This window comes from Emys orbicularis, chromosome 1, assembly GCF_028017835.1.
Source record: "Emys orbicularis isolate rEmyOrb1 chromosome 1, rEmyOrb1.hap1, whole genome shotgun sequence".
Taxonomy (NCBI): Eukaryota; Metazoa; Chordata; order Testudines; family Emydidae; genus Emys; species Emys orbicularis.
Genome location: NC_088683.1, coordinates 330,058,075 through 330,074,421, shown reverse-complemented (window position 1 = coordinate 330,074,421; position 16,347 = coordinate 330,058,075). Strand labels below are relative to the sequence as shown.

General features: G+C 43.8%; 1 protein-coding gene across 1 annotated transcript in view; it reads left to right on the top strand.

The window, feature by feature from the left end:
- Nucleotides 1–11,349: 11,349 nt before the first annotated feature.
- The window catches only part of ZMYM2 (zinc finger MYM-type containing 2), a 185,168-nt gene continuing 180,170 nt past the window's right edge, over nt 11,350–16,347 (top strand). The window contains exons 1-2 of the mRNA XM_065420814.1: nt 11,350–11,388; nt 12,320–12,376. The gene's annotated coding sequence lies outside the window, so the exon portion shown is untranslated. The remainder of the gene's footprint in view (nt 11,389–12,319; nt 12,377–16,347) is intronic.

Below are 16,347 nucleotides of genomic sequence, written 5' to 3'. Positions count from 1 at the left end.
CCTTCTACCATCTCCTACTAATGTTTTCTCCATTATCCAGCTCTTGTCTTCTCCAGACTGAGCCTCAATCAACTGACTTTCATTCAAGCCCTGTGTACACATGAATGAAATATTAGGGGCTTTGTCTTATATAGACAACTATTACCCTCCACTCCTGTCCCGATTTTTCACATTTGCTATCTGGCACAGGTGCTGGGTTCTTCCGGGCCCAGGGAGTGCTCAACCCCCTGCTCTGCCCCAGACCCCACCCCTTCTCCTTCTCCCAAGCCCTCACCCCCTCCCCGCCTCTTCCTGCCCAGTTCCACCCACTCCCCTGAGTGCACCCTGTCCACTGCTCCCCTCCCCCAAGCGCCTCCTGCATGCCGTGGAACAGCTGATTGCAGCGGACTGGAGGCCCTGGGAGGGGGAGGAATTGATTGGCGGAGCCGCCAATGGGTGGCAGGTGCTGGGGAGAAGGGGGGGCAGCTGGCTGCCAGTGGGTACTAAGCCTCCACTAATTTTAGCTCCAGAGTCAGTGCCTGCCAGGCCTGCCGACAGCAATTCCAGGCCCCAGGGCCAGGGCGGTCCCTGGGGGGGCAGGGACTGGGGCAGAAGTGACAAATCCATCACTTCCGGGACCGATGTCACTGGTCAATTGTGCCAGCCCACAGGGCCCCCCAAAGCACAGGTCCCTGAGTGCTCGCATGCACCTAGGAGCCCTGCGGCCTGCCACAGCAATGGTGGTGGCTGGGTCCCCCTGGCCCTTTTAAATCACTCGGGCCCCTCGGCAATTGTGTACAACAGGCACTGTGAAAGTCAAAACATAGCACAATCTAGGTTTAAGGAAAATAAATGTTCAATATTATCACCATACTGATGTCACTGCCTCTTTTTCCTTGCAGCACTGAACTGAAAAACACATAAGAAGATACAGTCTTTACTCTGTGAATCTTACAGCCTAATATAGAAAGAAACAAGAGTGAAAGCAAATAGCATTTTAGAGAATCATCAAGGAAAACCTAGGAAGAAGTGGAATTTTAAAAAGATCAAGGAGCTCACTTCGTACACAGGAAGAAGGAGGCTGTTCCAAGGCAAGGGAACTGTGTGAAAAAAGACATGAAGAAGATAGTGGGAAAATGAGTTAAATGGAGTACATGGAGGTTGGAGTGGGGAAAAAAGTGGTTACTCTATACAAGCACCTTTCTCAATCTGAGAATCTGCACACAGTCCCAGAAGATATGGATGTTTCTGCTAAACTAACCAACAATTAAATAGTTAATGTTAGCAGTTAATTTTTTATCAAGAGACTTCAGAGTCACCACACTGTTGAGCTGAATAAGAGCATTTCACACCTGTCTTAGATCTATTGGCCCTGAATCTTTTCTCATTTACATCAGTTTTACATTGGTATGACTCCATTGACTTAAATTAAGTTACCGTACTTATGATTTATGTTTGTGTAATGAGACACCGACTCATTGTTTCTGTCTATCTGAAAACTCAATCGGATAGCCCTGCATTTGTTTTATATTTTGATCTGTTGCAATCATAAGGTTCAGAAACTTCATTTCTTTTAAACTAAAGCATAACTTCTGCAGCAACTGATGAGGCCAAATGAAAAATGCTGGTACTGTGTACTACTGCATACAAACTGTCTAACCCTGGGGAGCCCTAAGGAGAGGGAATTGGTCAGAACAAAGGGGGAAAGAGGAGAGAATTAGATGAAATGTAGGCAGTGATGTAGCAGTGCAGAGCATTGAAATTTAGCCAGAGGAGCTTGAACTTGACGCAGAACAGGAGAGTAAACCATAGATAGAGGGATACAAGGAAGGGAAAGGGAATATGATTAGAGTGACAGGATAGGAAGATAACTTTAGCGTCAGTGTTTTAGGTAGACTGGAGAGAGAAGGCAGAGGTAGGGAGACCAGAGAAGAGGAGGTTGCAATAACCAAAGTAAGAGTTGACCAGGATTTCAATAGTTGGGACACAGAGAAAGTATACTCCAGTTTGCATTTTATTATTACCATTTTATAGTAGTATCTCTTTATTAGTGCCATTTCTGTTCGCAATTTCTTCCATTTTCAATGAGGACTACAAGACTTGTCAAACAAACAACAAAGAAAAGAAGAAAGGAAAATGTAACAAAACAAAAATGGTCACGTTTGCATTTTGATTCTATTTCACAAGTAAATGTAATTTTGACCATTGCATAACTGAATAGAACTTATTTAAGAATATTGGATAGGTGTTGCAATATTAGCCTAGACAATATCAGAATATGTATAGTTGCCTTCTTTGAGAAAGGTGTGTATGTTTGGAACTACAGTTTCTAACACACACTTTTCCAAAATTGAAATATGGGATGTAGTGCAAAGGTTATTTAAAGGCATATTATACCATGTAATGTATAGTAACCTACTATAGAGTGCATAATGTCATAAGAACATAAGAAAGGCCGTACTGGGTCAGACCAAAGGTCCATCTAGCCCAGTATCTGTCTACCGACAGTGGCCAATGCCAGGTGCCCCAGAGGGAGTGAACCTAACAGGCAATGATCAAGTGATCTCTCTCCTGCCATCCATCTCCATTCTCTGACGAACAGAGGCTAGGGACACCATTCTTACCCATCCTGGCTAATAGCCATTTATGGACTTAGCCACCATGAATTTATCCAGTCCCCTTTTAAACATTGTTATAGTCCTAGCCTTCACAACCTCCTCAGGTAAGGAGTTCCACAAGTTGACTGTGCGCTGCGTGAAGAAGAACTTCCTTTTATTTGTTTTAAACCTGCTGCCTATTAATTTCATTTGGTGACCCCTAGTTCTTGTATTATGGGAATAAGTAAATAACTTTTCCTTATCCACTTTCTCAACATCACTCATGATTTTATATACCTCTATCATGTCCCCCCTTAGTCTTCTCTTTTCCAAACTGAAGAGTCCTAGCCTCTTTAATCTTTCCTCATATGGGACCCTCTCTAAACCCTTAATCATTTTAGTTGCTCTTTTCTGAACCTTTTCTAGTGCTAGAATATCTTTTTTGAGGTGAGGAGACCACATCTGTACACAGTATTCGAGATGTGGGCGAACCATGGATTTATATAAGGGCAATAATATATTCTCAGTCTTATTCTCTATCCCCTTTTTAATGATTCCTAACATCCTGTTTGCTTTTTTGACCGCCTCTGCACACTGCGTGGACATCTTTAGAGAACTATCCACGATGACGCCAAGATCTTTTTCCTGACTCGTTGTAGCTAAATTAGCCCCCATCATGTTGTATGTGTAGTTGGGGTTATTATTTCCAATGTGCATTACTTTACATTTATCCACATTAAATTTCATTTGCCATTTTGTTGCCCAATCACTTAGTTTTGTGAGATCTTTTTGAAGTTCTTCACAATCTGCTTTGGTCTTAACTATCTTGAGTAGTTTAGTATCATCTGCAAACTTTGCCACCTCACTGTTTACCCCTTTCTCCAGATCATTTATGAATAAATTGAATAGGATAGGTCCTAGGACTGACCCTTGGGGAACACCACTAGTTACCCCTCTCCATTCTGAGAATTTACCATTAATTCCTACCCTTTGTTCCCTGTCCTTTAACCAGTTCTCAATCCATGAAAGGACCTTCCCTTTTATCCCATGACAGCTTAATTTACGTAAGAGCCTTTGGTGAGGGACCTTGTCAAAGGCTTTCTGGAAATCTAAGTACACTATGTCCACCGGAACCCCCTTGTCCACATGTTTGTTGACCCCTTCAAAGAACTCTAATAGATTAGTAAGACACGATTTCCCTTTACAGAAACCATGTTGACTATTGCTCAAAAGTTTATGTTTTTCTATGTGTCTGACAATTTTGTTCTTTACTATTGTTTCAACTAATTTGCCCGGTACCGACGTTAGACTTACCGGTCTGTAATTGCCGGGATCACCCCTAGAGCCCTTTTTAAATATTGGCGTTACATTAGCTAACTTCCAGTCATTGGGTACCGAAGCCGATTTAAAGGACAGGTTACAAACCTTAGTTAATAGTTCCGCAACTTCACATTTGAGTTCTTTCAGAACTCTTGGGTGAATGCCATCTGGTCCCGGTGACTTGTTAATGTTGAGTTTATCAATTAATTCCAAAACCTCCTCTAGTGATACTTCAATCTGTGACAGTTCCTCAGATTTGTCACCTACAAAAGCCAGCTCAGGTTTGGGAATCTCCCTAACATCCTCAGCCGTGAAGACTGAAGCAAAGAATCCATTTAGTTTCTCCGCAATGACTTTATCATCTTTAAGCGCTCCTTTTGTATTTTCATCGTCAAGGGGCCCCACTGGTTGTTTAGCAGGCTTCCTGCTTCTGATGTACTTAAAAAACATTTTGTTATTACCTTTGGAGTTTTTGGCTAGCCGTTCTTCAAACTCCTCTTTGGCTTTTCTTATTACACTCTTGCACTTAAGTTGGCAGTGTTTGTGCTCCTTTCTATTTGCCTCACTAGGATTTGACTTCCACTTTTTAAAGGAAGTCTTTTTTATCTCTTTTTTATGTCACATTATATGATGTTTTGAGAGACCATTTTTGGTTAAATAAGACACATTCAGTGAAAACACTTGAATGTAATATATATTTGGATACATATTAATTTTTTTATAAATATCATGAAACATATATATGTAGCTTAAAACTAGGCTTGGCATAATTCATTTTTAATACGTTTGACAGATAATATTGATATTCATTTTTAAGCATTTTTCCCAATTGGTATTTAGTTAAATTTTCACAGTTGCAGGAAGTTATGGTGGGGTCAGACAATGTGTGGAGTCAGATAATAATTATTTAATGACAGTAGAAGTTGAGATTCAAAACGTTAAAGATTTGTAACCATTAAAACACAAATTGTCAATGTCAAAATAAACAAAGTAAATACCGTATATACTTGTTCATAAGCCGAATATTTTTGGTAAAAAAGTGACGCATCAAAGAGCGGGGGTCGGCTTATAAATGGGTCTACACCAAAATTTGATGATTTTAAACTCTATGGAATCATTGAATTGAATATCTAATACATTGTCGTTTTGTTTACCTGGAACATTCACAGGCACGGAGCCCCTCAGCTCCCTGTGGCTGCAGTTTGCCATTCCCAGCCAATGGGAGCTGCGGGAAGTGACCATTGGCTGGGAACGGCAAACTGCGGCCACAGGGAGCTGAGGGGCTCCGTGCCTATGAACGTTCCAGGTAAACAAAACATCCCAATCCGCCAGCGGCTTACCCCGATGGGCTGGGAGCCAAAGTTTTCCAATCCCTGAAATATAGGGTCGGCTCGTGAAAGGGTCATACAGTTTTTGCTATTTTTACTTATCCATCTTGGGGGGTCAGCTTATAAACGAACGGGCTAATGAACAAGTGTCTACGTAGTCTTAAATCAAACTCTAATAAGTTTTCAAGCAGCATTTTTCTTACTTTGCTTATCTGTAAATTTCTGTTACTATCAATGGAAATATATTTTTCGTCAGTTTGTGAATGTATGGTGAAATTGATATTTATCAACATTTACTGATAAAGATCTAATCCTTACAAGCCTACTTAAAACTCATAATGAAAAATACAGGTAACGTATTGTTGAAAGGAATTTCAATTTTTTTCAAGATTGTGTTAGTGCCCAGAGACCCCAATCAGGATTGGGGGCCCATTGCTTTAGGTACTGTGTAAACACATACAAACATAAGATGCCTGTCATGAAGAGCTTAAGTCTAAAAAACAGCTCAAATGCCTAATGCAGCTCAATGAAACAGAGTAGAGGAAATGATTAAAGCATACAAACAAAGTGATTAAGGTGTGATGGGCCCATATTGTTAATTGTGTATGTGACGGGTTGCCCCACTTTAAGGTGCCACCTGATGTACAAGGATACCACTGAGCCCACCTGTTCCGCCAGCCTGGGCCCCCTTTGCCCTGTCTTGCTGAGACAGGCTCTTAAGCCTCCTCTAGCACACACAGAGGAAGGGCCACATCCAGCTGCAGAAAGACACAGACACTGAGATCAGCTCTGGGAAGACTCAGCTTAAGGGACTTGCCCCAGCACTCAGGTGCTCACCTTCCTTGGAGTGCAGACCCAAAGGTATATTGTCTTGCGTTGTATAGAAAGATGTGCACAGTGCAAGCTCACAAAAATTCACCCTCTCCCTCAATGTGAAGAAAGATATGCACAGCTTCTTGCCCCCCCCCCCCACCAGATATGGATTGCACAAACTGGGTTTAATAATAAACAAAAACAAGTTTATTAACTATAAAAGGTAGATTTTAAGTGATTATAAGGCAGTGGTGGGCAACCTGCGGCCCAGGGGCCGCACACGGCCCATCAGGGTAATCTGCTGGCAGGCCACGAGACAATGTTTACAATGACCGTCTGCAGGCACAGCCTCCCGCAGCTCCCAGTGACCACAGTTCGCGGCCGCCTGGTTTATAGTTTATTTATTATTATTATCATTAATTGCAGTAACACCTTTTTCTTCTTCTTCGAGTGACATCTCCAATATAGAGGTTGTCAACCACCACCTTCCATCTTTTGGTGTCGCAACAGGCACAGCATTGTAAAACTTCCACTCTTCTTTGAATACCTAGGATCTCAAGTAATTGTGCTATTTTTAAATTCATCCTTCTCATCATCTCATCTATAGTTCTGGTTATTCAGCTATATTATTTTTCCAATTTTCCAGTAATCGATTTTATACCGAATGCCTGGTCACCCACATCAGTGCACCCAGTACTCCATTTTACACTGTCTTGCCTGGGTACAAGGAAGCTCTGATTGCTAGTCAGATTGCAAGGCTTCTTTGCAGGTTTAATTATACTGTACAACTTTCCATGTCAGGTTGTACTAGCAGGTAGTTTCACAGGGAGGCCCCCAAATATCTTCTATGAACAAATATAATTGACCCATTGGGGATCATCAGCCTTTCCAAAATCCCGTCTGGTAGGTCAATTGCATGCCACTTTGGTTAGGATTGGCTGCAGGCTTATTTAATTGCAGCCTACATTTGCCATGTCCAGTACTGTGTTTGGGCTTTTGTGGTATTTTATGGGGGCAGCAGTGCCATGGCACTACTGCTCCACCACACCTTCTCAGTACTGCATCAGATAGTCTGCAATTGCTTATTTGACATGTCTCCCTGGTTATATTGCAGCTAGCCTTCATAGCTGAAGGTCGTTCCACTATCTGCAACCATGGATATGCTCAGTGGTAGATGCTGCTGCCCCTTGGAATGATTACTCAGGGCACCTAGGGACCCAAATCATAGACCTGTACCCCATTGTGCTAGGCACTGTATAAACACACAAAAAAAAGACTTTTCTAGTCCTAAGGAATTTATAAGCTTCTGTTTCTTCTTTCTTTCTTTGTTTTTATGTATGTATGTATTTACTTAGTATAGGATGGGGTTAGGCTGAGGAATGGCAGAAGGAGTTGAGTAAATTGGAGCAAGAAAGTGGGATAAAATAAGGAAGGGAAAAAGAAACTGAGGAAGAAGAAATGGAAATGAGTACAGGAAAGAAGGAGAGGAAGGAGAGAAGAATGGAAGCAAGGATATTGAGACTGGAAACAGAGGGATTGTGAGGGAGATAGACAGGAGAAGAGGAAAAACAATTAATTAGCACACAGAAAAGAATTATTTTTGTTACAAATTGTACAAGGGGCCAGATTCTATTTTCACTCACACTAGTCAGAGTAATTGCACTGACATTTTAAAGGTATATGCTTTATTTGGGTTCCAGACAGATGCTTTTCCAAGCCAGCCTTCAAATCAATTGTAATAAATTGTAGGATTGAAGTCTATGTAGTTTAAAGCTGCCTGTTCCTTACCACTTTCCAACTGTTCACATATGCCAAATAGTGGTAGACCCTTATTTTATCCAAATATTCCCTCTTCCTCCTTGAAAATGGTCATAGTTCTACAGGCTCTGGGCCAGATTCTGTCCTCAGTTACAGTGTTGTAAATCCTGATAGTGTTTAGGCTGAAGAGGGAGTCATTGAATAAATGGAATATTCACTTTCTAATTCTGGAACAAGAGTCCAACTATTCGTTCGCATGTGTGAACACTTGGGAATGTTGGCGGTAGTAGGAGGAAGCTTTAAACTACATACATTCCAATCCCACAATTTATTACACCTGATTTGAAGCTGTCTTGATAAACTAGTCAGGATTCCTGTGACAGCCTAAACCCTTTTAAAAATATGTCAAATATTTGATTTCGCCTTTTCAGTGAAAATACATTGGACTTCTAGTTGCCACACTTTTACTTCATGAAACATAGAAGGATATCACTCTTCACATAAGTCATTACTTATACTATTGGTTCAGCTTTGGTGAATTTATCTACTTCCAGTCAATAAATTAGAACTTTTGTAGTGACACTGCTGACATCAGACCTGTCCATGAGAGCTGTAGCGTGGAGAGTATAAATACATCAGTTTCACATTCATGGTATTTATGAAGAGATATACATTTTTTTTTTTTTTTTAGTTTTTGAGCTAGAGCAAGTGCTTTCAAACCATAAGATGGAATTGATTAATTTTAATGGTATTTTTGAATAAGGTCAGCCTCACCATGGATCTGTGGATGACAAGAGATAAAACGCGATACAACAATGCTTGAATTGGGAAGTATAGGTGTCTATGCCAGACCCTCACTTTTCACTGCTGTCAGCTGAAAAAATAATTAAAAGATAATTGATATATGCCATAACTTTTTTCCAAGTTTGAGTAATGAGACAGTGAATTCAAAGCTAGGATTTGTGATCCTTTAGTGGAATTATGATTAGCAAAACTCCAGTAGAAAATACATACATTTCTAAAATTGCAAGCACAAATGTTCAAATTTAAACGTAAACCTTACATTCTTTTGTCCTAGTGATAATGATCTGTACTAATGTGTGAGAGACCACGTGCCATTGCTAGTTCAGATCTCTTGTTGGGACTTTGTAGAGACAGAGTGCTCATTGGTTACTCTTTTGACTGATTAAGTAGCATTACGGATTCCATCTACAAATCCTGATTCAGAAAAGCACTTAAGGACATGCTGAAGTCCATCCCTATTCAAAAAAAGCACTTAAAATCACGTTTATGTCCCATTGACGTCAATAGGACTTAAACACATACTTAAAGTTAAGCATGTACTTAAGCACAGTTCCAGAATAAAGATGTTTTAATTAACAGAGACCAGAGTCATGTTTATTCTTTGCAACTAGAAGGGTGGCCAAAGTATGTGGACCATTGAGGATAAGTTAAATTTGTTTTGATTCTCAGAATCAGAGAACCCATAAAACAAACAAAGAAAACAAAACAACAAAACCCTAAATGTAGAAATGGTAGAATATAATATTTTTTTGTTTAATCTTAAATATTTCTCTGGTTTGTATGTATTTATTTAGCTGAACATTTTTCTGTTTTAGTTCAAACTATTTACAATACAAACTCAAAAGAATCCCTTACAGTGGATGGTGATTAACATAATTAAAAATGTCATCCTTTCAGTCATTGAGTTAGACCTTTTTCATTATCACTTCATTTCTTTCTTGCGTCAGACACAAAAATGGCATGTACAGTATGACATTGTACCCTAGGTCCCGTTAACCATAGGGCACATATGTGTTCCCCCATAGCAACAGGTGTTCTCCTCTTTCCAGGGCTTCTACAGCTAGGGTGAAGTGCGCTAATCATTCTTTCTTACCTCCACCATATAGTAATGGTGTCACAAAAGTGTTTGGCTTGGGCTGTTGACTTCAGCCTGAGTCTCAGGGTGGGGCTGTTGTTAGGAAGGAATTAGTTGTAGTGAGCTAAAAGAAGCACTAATATTTCTAGTCTATCCCCCACATGAAAATTATTAGCCCAACACACCAAAGGCACAAAGGAGAAGAGCCTAGCCCTTCAGTCAATTCTGCTCCTTCTCACCTCCGCACATTACCCACCCAGATCCCCTGGCATTTGTGGTTGCACTGTGCGAGGCTTGCAGAGGTGGGATGGAAGTGGGGCAAGCAGCTCGACTGACTCGTGCTCCTTACACAGGCATGAGGCTCTCTCCGGGGGTGTACTGCACAGTGTGGTTGACATAAATTGACGCAGGGTGGAGAGGGCTGGTATTTGCTTCCTTTCTTGGTACGGGGGAGCAGTTCAGGAGAAAAAGCTGGATTAACTAGCAGTGCGAGAGGCTCAGCTCTCCAGGTCCTCGAAGAAGCGGGCGTGAGTCCCATGGCTAGAAAGGGGGAAGCAGCCGCGCAAAGGAAGTGCGCAGCCTCCATTTTGGCAGAGGGAGCGAGGAGAGCCTGGCTCTCGGTGTCTTGCCGCCTTTGCCGCTCTGAGCCCCGCGGACCACCCCAGGGCATTGCCTGGGGCGCCCTGCGTGTGTCAGTGCAAGGCAGAGGCGCTTCCAACTGCCCCCATCTGAGGCTCAGCTTGGTTTGAATTGGTCCCAAGTTCCCCGCTGCGGCTTCCGACAAAATGGAGGACGTTACCACCACTACCACTACCACTACCACCACCAGCTTCTCCAGGAGCCATGGCGGCTGCTGACATGGCTCCCTCCGACAGCGTGGGTGGGAGTCCTTAGTGGAGGAGGCAGGGAGACTCCTGCGTGGGGCCTGGGTGTGGAGAGTCTCTGCCCCGGGGGAGGGGACTGTGCGTTCTCTCGCTCTTCTATGGGGGAGGGTTTCCATTAGCCACACTCTGTCCTTCATGGAAATGGCTCCAGCCCAGGTTCATAGCCCTGCCGGGGGGCGGGGCCCAACCTATAAGAAGCTGTGGACGAGCTGTGCCTGCCCTGCCCTGGGCGAACATGGGGTGATTACCCCGAGCCCACGACTGGGGCTGTTGCCCATAGGGACTCTGCACAAGGATGGGATAGGGTAATACACTGTACTCTCCCCACCCCAGCAGTTGTCTGGATGAGTGTGGCCAGCCTTGCACCCAAACTTCTGCAAGTTACTGTCAAACAGCTGCACTGGGAACCGGAGCGGAGTCCCCATCGCCTCCCAGCCCCAATACCCGGGTATTAGAACTGCTGCTGCTGGTGGGCAATGAAATTCGGGTTTCTCTAACCTGATGGATCAAAGTGGGAAGAACTGTGGGCGTGGTTAGAAGAAAGATTGGCAGCTTTTAGACCCAACCTGCTGCAGGATGCGCCGATGGACGGACGGTCCGTCCAATCGGCTTGCCTACCGCTAAAGCTCACCCTCTGTGGGAGCCAATGGGCAGGTTAGGGAGGCCGTTCTTCCCCAAGCTCGGTTGGCCCTGCTCCTCCTTCCCCTCGCTAGCAGCTGCGCTTAGCCCGGGACTGGACCGAGTTAGAGTTGAGGCGGCGGAGGAGTAGCGCGGAGTGCGTGTGACCGGGGGGAGGGGGAGACCCGAGCCTGTGAGCGGTGGGGAGCTGGGTAAGGTGGGGACGGGGAGTGCCGCACCCTAGGGGCGGACAGGGGGGCAGCTGGAGGCTCAGAGCTACCCCTAGGGCGGGGATGGGAGGGGAGCCGCCGTGCCTCACAGCCACCCGGGCTAAGTGCCCCACTGTGGCGTCGCTGCTGCCGCCTCTCGTCACAGAGAGGAGCGGGTAGGACTGGGGCAGCCCCAGTGACAATCTCGGTGTGGTGGCGGCGAAGGGGGGTAAACTGGAGGCGGGCTGGGGCAGAACCGGGGGCGCAGGGGCATTTGGGGGGAGGGGTGTTTCAGTTTTAGCGCCTCCTATTTTAACTCCCTCCCTCCCCCTCCGGGCCCTCGGCTGTTGTTGTGCCCCGCTTCCTCGCCCCCTCCCGCCCGCGGGTGTCTCCCTCCCTTGCCCGGCGCTGCGCTCCGCGGATCCTGCCGCCGCCGCTGCTCCCCTCCCGTATTGTTTGGCTGGGTGTCTCTAATGGCGGACAGGAGGCGGCAGTGCTGCTGGCCGACTGCAGGGGGGCAAACCCGAGACCCGGGGCAACTGCTTAGGGAGCGTGCGGGGCGCAAGGGCGTTATTCCAGCACAGAGGGGTGGCTGCTGAGGGCTCTGTGCCCCCCGCGGCAGGGGGCTCCGCTGAGGGGCTGTTTGGGCAAGTTAGCAGATAATAAGCACTCCTCTGCTGCCGGGCTACTTCTTACTTGCACCTTCCCAGGAAAGGCCCCGGGGCAGATCCGTGCAATCCTTCCTTCAGCGGGGAGCTGGATGTCTCTTTGGGGTGATACCCCATAACCCACTGGGAAGGCCATGTGTAGGAGTGGGGTGAGGGAAGTGGCGGGCAATGCAGGTAATACCTGCCCAGGCAAAGGGGACGCTGCTGACTCCCCTCGTCCGTCCCCCCCCCCAGGCCGCATGTTAACCCCTATGCCTTTCCCCTAGGCTCCAGCCCAGTTTGGTGCAGCCTTGGCAGAGACCAGAAAGGAGAGGAGCTCCATTGTGAGTGCTATTTATGTATCTATTTCTGCCTCAAGTAGCCCTATCTTTGGGGAGGGGTCAACCCCCTTCTCCGTTGTGGTGTGGGGATCGGGGTAAGAGGAGGAGCGTCCGGGATAGGGTGGGGGAGATGCCTGGGTGCAGCAGCTGCTGCCCTGGGGCGAAGCCCCGTAATGGCTGTGAGGCGGCTCCTCCTCGGGGTGGGCGCTGCTGCTGCAGGCATCGCTCCTGCAATACCAACTCCAGCAAGCAGACGACGGGCTCCTGCCGCTCTCACGTTACTCAGCTGGGGAGGGGGGAGGGCATATTTCGGCTGCCCTCTAGAGTTTTAGATTGTACATTAAAATACCCAACGTGACACATTTAGCCATCTTTAATTTTATATCTTTCCTGTAACCTGCCTGTAGGAGTACGGGGAAGGCAGAGATCTAAAATAATCCAGTAATTCGCAGAGCCTATTCCAGTGTCTGGCCTTTGTGTAGTTGGATCAGTTCTTGCTGCCTGCGGGTTTGTTTGGGTGATTCTGTCGGGTGCCATTGGGGTTTCACGTGTCAGAGCAAGGTTCCCGTGTAAGCAACCATCTGTCTTACTCTTTCCCCAAAACCGCTGAGGTCACCTGAGAAACCCACACCTTGTCACTGATCCGTTTCAGTGTCTTATCGGTATGGGATTTTCGAAGCAGATTGTGTTCTCTGTTAGGTGTTCGCTCACATAAGGAGAGACGACTATTGATCCCTTTTCACGTAGGTTCTGGGTGTAACTTGTCGCAGGTTTGCACCTTTTTAGTAATGTTCATTCTGCACCCTGTGGAATCACGAATCCCAAAATTACAAAGTAGCGCAGTGAAGGCGAAAGTAATATTAGTATCTATAGCCACAATGTATTTTGAGAGCTCACGAGACTGGATGCTGTCTGTGCTGCAGGGTTTCCCCACTAGAGGCCGCTGCAACGATCTATTGATTGCACTGAAACATCTCGTTAACAAACGTGCTGGAGGCAGAACAAAACAAGAAGTCAGTACATACTTTGGGCAATAAATTCGATTTTGTGTAGAAGGATTCCAAATCTGAAAATATTCCTAAACATTTACATCTTGTTTGATATCTTAATATTACAGAGGATAGTCAAAGAAAGTAAAAAGAAAGTTCTTTTCCAGTAGCATTGGGCAATAACTTTACGTTGCACTTCTTATTATGTACATAGATACAGAGACTAGGTGGCTCCCTAAATAAATTCACAGCTCTAATTCTCTAGCATTCATGTTTGGATTTATTCTGAAATTCTAAAATGAGCAGTAACACTGACCATTAGGACTCACACAGCCTCTAACTATTAAAGAGCTTGTTCTAATATAATCTCTGATTTGCTGCAGTACCTTATTTTTAATTTTTAGGTTTCTATTCTGCCTGTGGTATAAGCCTACCTTCCAGCCTCAGCTCTTTATATATTCCAGTGTAATAACTATTGTAGAGTTTGTGTGTAGTACATATTGCTGTAATATCTAAGTTCTGAGTAACAGCTTGTGTCAGCATTGCAAAATTCTACTAGCCTTCTCACTCAGGGCAAGTAACCTTTTTTAGGATGAGTGAGTAAATATAATTAGGTTGATTTATCATCATAATCATCACTACCACTATCACAATGGCAAAGGGAAGGCAAGTATATTATTGTGCCTGGACTAGTACATTTTCATGACAGTCTTGCATGGCCACCTGCTAGAAGACAAGAATAGCTTTATGCAATACTCTTTCTGTATAAAAGTATAGATAAGAACCAAACATCTTGAACCATCATGGTGTTCTGAAGGCAGATGTATAGAGCAAATCCCTTTTTATAAAGCCTCTGTTTAACCATATTAATAAACTAAGTCACTCTTAATTCTTCATTGATCCTAAATCTTTTGTTCCAGTATACTGTTGCTTTTTCTTTGGAATAAAATGTTGGGAGGGATTGTTTTGACAAGTATATAAAAACAAAGTGAATGTGAAATTCTGTATCTTCTATGAATTGAGCATGTGCAAAACATACGTGAAGGTGTGTGGGACCAAGGTTTCAGCTGATTTATTTTCCAACTCTTTTAGTAGATTTTGTTGACTCGGTCTTGGCTATTTGTTGTGCCTTGTCCAGCACTACCATTTTTACATTGCTGTGGCATCTTTCGTCCCCAAAACTTTATGTATTGTACAGAGAACTACTGAAATCTATCTTACATCTTTTATGGTGGATGGCAACCAAACAGACACACTGGATAATAGGGGGAATGGGAAATTTGATCAAGGACATTAGGGCCAGTACTGCTACTAATGAAAGATGCTACAAAATCTTCTACACTTGTGCAGAGTAGGTCTTTTATGTTAGATTTTCTTCCAAAAGGCCCGTTTTCCTCAAATGGCAATGAATTCTATCTAAAGTACCCTAGAATGATGAAGGGTTGTGGTGCAGGCAGCCTAGTCGGATCAAACCTGTTGGGGAGAGAACTTGTCTCGTCCAGGAAGCTGGATAAAAACTTGTTTAATGTAGACCTTATAACTGTGTGTGTTTAGAGTCTTCTTGGCTAGCAGAGTTCAGTTTTGTTTCCTGTCAAAAGCAGTTCACTGCAACTTGTTTTATTATTAAAGCCAAATTTTTGCCACCGTGATTTAGGTTATGTCTACACTAGCACTTGTGTCAGCAAAACTTTTATTGCTCAGGAATGTGAAAAAACATCACCCTGAGCTACATTAAGTTTTGCCGGCATAAGCACTTATGTGCACAGCGCTCTGTTGGTTGGAGACATTCTCCTGCCGACATAGTTACCGCCGCTCATTGAGCTGGTTTTATTATGTCGATGGGAGAGAACTCTCCTGTTGGCATAATGTGACTATATGAGTGCTCTTACAGCAGCACAGCTATATTGCTGTGCCACTGTAAGCTTGTAAGTGTAGACATGGCCTTAGTCATGTTGCCTTCCTGGAGGCTGTGACTTAGTAGCTTTCGTATGGATGGGAGACTAAGTTCTCTTTGAACTCTGTTCCTTACTGCCTGTAGGCTGCCTGCTAGTTACAAATGTTGCTGAAAGTGGAAATTAGTACGTCCTTCTGTATTGTTGGTTTCTTGTCATTTGTGTTCTTTGTGCAGGACCAAAGCTTATTTCCTAGTCACTTGAGTTCTAATACTATTAGGAGAAATCTTTCACCTGAAAGAAGTTAAGAAATGGATTAGGAGTAAAAAGACACCTATGGTGTATAGTTAACTTTTATGTCCCTTTTCATTTGGTACCTTGATATATTGATTAAACTCAACTTGCATGTACTTAAATAGTGTTTTTTTGCAGTTTAAGGCCTCTTCCAGTTTCTGGAAGTGATCGGTTACAAGACAAAACTTAATTAATCTGTGAAACTCGGTGCCACTAGATATCATTGAGTCCAAGAGCTTTATAGGAATAGATCAGGTTACATGATAGGATTAAATTTTTTTTAAAGACAGGATAAAAACTTAATGCTTCAGGACTTAACTCTTGTCAGTTAGTGATTGTCTTAAGAGACTTCTTATAGACCATTATTTCATAATTGTCCACTACAGGGTTTCTTGAATCTTCCTCTGAAGCATTTGGTACTGGTCATGGACACGATAATGGTTTAGGTGAATCACTGTTCTTATCTGATATGGCAGTTTCTGTGGTCGTGAAACAACCAGGCTGCTTTCTGCCGGGTGTCTAATTTTGGGCTCTTGTTGACAGCCTAACTTGTATTGGGGTTTGTTCAAATTATTTTAACTGGGAAATGTTTACAAAGTTATTTCTGTTAATGTTTATAATTTAGGCTGTGAAAGTCTTACTAATTCAACGTATACAAAATGAATCAAGGTCATTCAACTCTGTACTCAAATGAGCATTTTCAGACTGATGCATAGTCTGTATAGACTTGACACTAAAACCCATTTGAAGTAAAATCTTGTGTGGGTGATAGTTCCAAAGTGGGTGTGTGTTTTTAAAT